Raw genomic sequence first — 6,000 nt, forward strand, 5'->3', positions numbered from 1 at the left:
GAGCTTTGTTTACGGTTGAGCTTATATTTCGTACAGAATACTGTGTTGAAAGTAATTTTTAATGAACAGAACATGTTAAGCCTCAGAAAATACCACACTGAAAAAATATTATCCGGCGCTGATATATTTGTACATGATTTAAATGAAAATAGAACGAATTGTGACCTGCGCGGATCGCGGACCAAATAGCGGTGCGTTCCGGCTTGAAGAGTAGATAGCCGTTGTACCAAAATAAATCCATATCCATACTACCCGGAGACACTGCATTCATCCACAGTGCGTTTCCAGAGATCTTTTATGCTACGTACCATCCGGCTTTGGAATGAGCTCTCCTCTACAGTGCTTCCCGAGCGCTAGGACATGTCCTTCTCCAAACGAGACTTGTGGAGAGTACTTAACGATAAGCAGCAGCTTGGTTCTGCTCCTGGCATTGTTGAAGTCTATGAGCGACGGTAACCACTCACCATCAGGTGGGCCGTATGCTCGTTTGCCTACTAGGGCAATAAAAAAGAGCTAAGGGCTCAAGGTAAGTGGCGACCAGCAAATTGTGATGTCGGTTGGTTTCACACATTTAGAAATACCTATGAATTTTAGGTACCTCGTGAAACGCCAAGCTATGACATCTCGCCAAACAGTCAAATAGTTGCAAGATCGCAACACTCATCGCATCACGAGGCATCAGAACTAAAAATCTAACACCTGCTTGAAAAACCTCCAGACGGGGAACGATTTGGTGCTTCGAATCGAAAACATGAAGCGAACCGAAGATACAAAACCTTGTTTTAAAATTAATACGAGATTTATCTTTAAGTTTGGTTTTGTGAGATTTGCGGAATCTTCAGAAAATACAATTACGTAATATTTGTAATCGTGTCAAGGTTCGGTTGTTGTCCAAAAACCACACATTCCACAAACACACTTACTGCGTGAGATCAAACAAGATATCCGTTACCTTCACTACTTACTAGATGTGTTTGTATTATAACTTTCAAGGAATCCTAATCTCTATGCTCCAGCGATAGAGTCAGTTTAGGCTAGCTCTCCATTTGTTGACTGACTCTATTAATATGACCTGACTACTTTATTTTAATTACCTTAGAGTAGAATGCTTTCTATTATTATTATTGGTGCGAGGCCCATAAATTTATCATGAGACAGCTCAAGCTGGTACTGCTTGTATAGCGCTGCCGTATACTTCTGCCGCTGAGCTATCTGTTCTGGGACATCATTTACAACTTGATATCCATAGACTATTAAGAATATGTCAGGGGGCACTCAGGAGGGAGTTCTTTTTATGACAAAGATGAGAATATTACAACTGAAATAATTAGTGAAGCATATTTATGAATAAGAAAATACACTAGGTACCATATTTCTTTAAAACTTGTATGTGGAGCACATGTAGGTACATTGTGTGAAAGCTTTATCAATGAAACTTGTCTGAGGGAATCTCAGTTTATTTGGAAACGCAACAAAGGTTGTCTTTGAACTCAAAACCAGACACAAATCCAGGACGAGGACGTAACAAATACAAGGAAAATATTTTGTGATAAAAATACAATTGTGGATGGTGAGCGCACCCCTCGGAGCCTGAGTCGAGGGGGTAGTTATATATTAATTTGATACCGCCTATTATTTTATTCAATTAAACATTGTACCCGTTTATTAAAATTTGTATTTATGTGTAGAGATATCTGTCAGTCAGCTAGTTCAGAATTAAAAATGCGTTATGTGCGTCGGCGTCGTCGCGTCGTCGCGTCGTCGGCGGCTTGTAATTAATCACACACTCATCAGAAGTACATAAATATACTCGTATGTACACGATTATGTTTTATTGAAGAACCAACGAGTGAAAATGAAGTACAAACATCACGATCGCTTCATAACTGGGCTGACTGTTAGCAGTGTACGGATGGTGTCCTCAATACTACTACTGTACTACTATACTACTGATGGTTCGCTTCAAGAGAACGAGAGCTCTGATACGGAATTTCTAAAATAATAATTTTGAATTTCCTTACACAGACGTAAAATCGAGAGTAGCTAGAATGAATTTGATATCATTGTTTATTCAATATTAACAGTTACATTTAGCGAGAACTGTTTGAGTACATCAAAAGCTTTTCCTAACGTCAATACTTATTCACGGAGCTTTCAAATTGATCTTATGAACAGAAAATATTTTTGCCGTTTCAACTTGAGTAATATTCTCCAGAACGTGTTGATTTGATTTATAAGAGTTTTTGGCCTGTATAAGTCGTTGTTGTAACTTTCGTCGTTAAATGATGGACTTGACATTTGTAAAATTGAGTATTAATTGGACATATTTCTCTTCAAACGAGATTTTAGATATCCCTAGTGGTAGACACAACTTGGCTTCTGCCTTTAGTGCAATGAAAGTCCCCGAGCAACGACAGCAAAGCTGGCTCTGGGCAGAACCTCGTCTGCCATCATTTAAAAAAAGACGTATTAACGAAAAAACTACTTGATGTTGGTAACTAGCTTTCCAAGAAAGATCCGCAACTAGTTGTGATGCAAACTTCGCCCGAGTCGATAATGAAATCAGACTCGGTGAAGGCTTTCGTTAACTTTCAAGGAAATTTCATCGTATCATAACAACACCGCTCAATACTCTAATTATCACAATATTATCTTTAATAGAACTATTAAATAGAAAATATAAATAAATGCTTGTTTAAGTAAATTAGTTTGTTAATGAAATATTTGTATTAATCATATTATCTATATATTACTATGTGGAAAACATATTATATAGAAAGTGTGTTTGGAAATGAACATTAGTTCGTCTGGTTCGTTCAGTACATTTTCTGTCACTCCTGTTTTTACGGCTCACTTGATATTAAGCAGTTCCTGGATATCCTGCTCGCAAAACGTGCCACAATCAACAACTTTCAATTTTCACGACAATACGAAATTCGTTAAAAGCAGTCGTCAATATGTAAAGGCGAGTTTATTTAAAACTAAATGACCTAAGGACTCGAAGGGTAGCATCGCCAAATCAACTCCCGCGATCGGAGCGGGCGTCTCATTCATCAAAACGATCGTTGCTTCTACATCAAATGCTCCGAGCGCAGCCGCGGCGCGGGCATAGTTATGTTCGAACGAGTATAGCCTTAATGTCCGTTGTTGATTCTTAGAAAACGCCCTTTAAATTTCGGACTTGTAGTAGTGGTATATATATATATACTTGTAGTGGCTTTTGCAAAGTGTTCAAGTTTTCAATGACTAAACTTTTTTATATTTCTTTTATAACATCAAACAGACAAAAATCAAAAGTAATAAACGATAGTCTATAGACTTAACAGTTAAAGAATGCTTTTTCCCCTGCCTATTCGCTGTTAGCCCAGAGGGCTATTTCAGCTATGCGCTGGTGGGAAGATGAGCTCACAGATTCAGCCTGAGAGGATTTGCTAACACCAACCCTAACAAGGACAGTGCTTCACAGAATTTAGCACCGGATTGCAATTGCGGCTCACTGAGAAGATCTGGCGAGAATCTCAGTTGGTTGTGTCTATGAGTTAGTTCGCTCGTTCTCCGAGGATAGTGACTAAAAAGCCTAGATAGAAGCAAGACTGGATCCGGGGGATCCGACAAGAGATGTTTCGTGCAGCTTTGCGTTGTCCTGTCATCTAGATCGAATATGTCATTAGCGGCATCTACGATGCGGGGGTTATCGTGTCGCACTACTTTTTCAGAGTAGCGTTCTGACACTTCCTATTTAGGCACAAGCTTTTAGAACAATCTAATAATAAGAAAATTTCCATTTATTTGGAATGGAAGATCGGTATTTATTTCGCTCACAATTTTTTACCATTCACTATCGATCAAAAAGTCCCCCCGAGATCGCGGTGTGTCTTCTCAGCAATTATTCGCACGACACCCGCACCTCACGCACACTCGACACATATGATCACATAACAGATACGTGGGTCGCAAGTTATACAGGAAAACGAGCAAACGAAGCCAAATAATTATATGTATATTGATACTAAAAATGAAAGGGGCGATAATTGCGCAGACTGAGCAGTTCATCACGAGACTGGCGGTGACATCCCAATGTGCCTTTATCAATCAAATTAATTTTAATTTGTTTATTAAAATTTAAATAAATCATTAATTACATCTAGGATCTAATGGATAAGACATCGTATCATTTCAAATAAGGTAACTTTTATTTGAATACATATCACTTCCATTCTCTTAATAACTGCTGTTTTTTGGGAAATAGAAAGCAGAAATTTATAAAATTAATCAGCATTTATGCTTTAAGAAAATCTTTTCAATATTTTTGACAAGGACCTTCAACAGAAGATTTAGGAATTACGGTTTTCGGTAAATTACTGATTTACTCAATTTATTTACAAGCCTTACTAAGAAGGATTATTGAAATTTGTCAATACATTTTCGATATACCGTTGACTTGAAGGTGAGGTCATCGGTAATGACAATAAGTCAGCATTAGCTCACAAAGAACTTCTAAAGGCCTCACGCTATGAGCTATAAAGCATTCTCTTATATCTGTCACCCATGGCCTTAGTTTCTGATAATTGATTACATGAAATCTACATCATTAAAGTATATTATTTGAAATGACATGCAAAGAGGTACCTCAATATTATATACGGACAACAGATTCTACAATCTGCATCATAATTCACTGGATATTAAGTGAATATAAAAAATCGACGAATACGACGATTTCTGTAATATGTGTACGTGATGACAACGTCAACGATCAGGACTCAGATGTCCTGTCAGTGACACGTAGAATGTTTGTATCGCATCTCACAATACACCCCTACTTAGTTAAACATTATTTTCCGAGTAAAGCTTGACGGAATGAACTGATTGTAGGTCCCTTGACTGTGCACAACGGACATCGTTACTTGATGATCGACTCGTCAACATGTTCAAAATAAGAAGACTGTTCACAGGTTCGCGTTTTATGATCAATACATTAAAATTATGAATGATACGGACGATGGTTGCATTTATGATGTTAAAAGTGTAGACTTGTTTAATAATATTTTAGATGAAGCGCTTAAGGTAGCTCTGGGCTGATTCAAAATCGCTCCTAAAACTTCGTCTGCTGATGCTTTACTTAATTTTGAAGTTACAGGAAGTTTCCAGGTTAAGGGAAATTTTCAACTGCTAATAATAGCTCCCGCATGTATTCCGTTTTGTCTGTATACAGTATTATACACACATACATGTGGTGTCATATTATATACATTTCATTAAAGAAAAAATTCCTTCCGACACGCTTAAGTCTCAGCAGCTTGATACATTGCTTTGCATACACTGCATTGATACATTTGAGTTTGGTCATTAGAAATAACGCGTGGTTGCAAAGTAGTGATGTGTTTGTGACGTGACGGGGTACTCGGAGGACACGGATATCGAACATGTGAGCAGGTCGCGCTTGAAGTGATACGTTTATCGACCCACTAAAAGTAACATTTCTGTTTACTTTTAAAAAATATTCGTATTTAAGTATTCTACTTCATCCAACTCTAGTGTTCATCCGGATAGGGGGTCGACTTGCCGTTATAAGCCTGGCAAGTCAGATTGGGATACAGCTGTACGACTGGTCTAATGCCTTCTAATGTGAGGGTTGGATTAGCAGCTGGGTCAGGGTAGTACTTCTACGGAGACCTCGGGTATACAGTAGCAGCTCGAGGGCATCCGGCGCACCGTACTCGTGTCGAGTGACGAGCACTCGCGTATTAACACACCGCCTCTACAATGATTCAGTTTGGTCGCCTACCTGTCGCTCGGTGCTGTGGTCGCCTAGATCCGTTTGCAGATGGCGGCTTATTCACTGCATCCGCAAAACAAAATCATTCACAAATACATTCACACAGTAAACGATCATAACACGAATCTGTTTCCGAATGTGAAGGTTGTATCGCACACTTTCACTAAAATTCATTTAGAAATTGAGCCATGACTGCGCGGGGAGCTAGCGTCGCACTGACT

The 6,000-nt window shown here is 38.6% G+C and overlaps 1 protein-coding gene across 2 annotated transcripts in view; it reads right to left on the reverse strand.

Annotated features, from left to right (window-relative positions):
* Cad96Ca (tyrosine kinase receptor Cad96Ca) overlaps positions 1 to 6,000 on the reverse strand; it is a 51,168-nt gene extending 45,168 nt beyond the window's left edge. For both annotated transcript variants that reach the window (XM_089729615.1, XM_028188149.2), the window contains exon 1: positions 5,789 to 6,000. The gene's annotated coding sequence lies outside the window, so the exon portion shown is untranslated. The remainder of the gene's footprint in view (positions 1 to 5,788) is intronic.

The sequence above is a fragment of the Bombyx mandarina genome, chromosome 09 (assembly GCF_030267445.1).
Source record: "Bombyx mandarina strain Sakado chromosome 09, ASM3026744v2".
Lineage (NCBI taxonomy): Eukaryota > Metazoa > Arthropoda > Insecta > Lepidoptera > Bombycidae > Bombyx > Bombyx mandarina.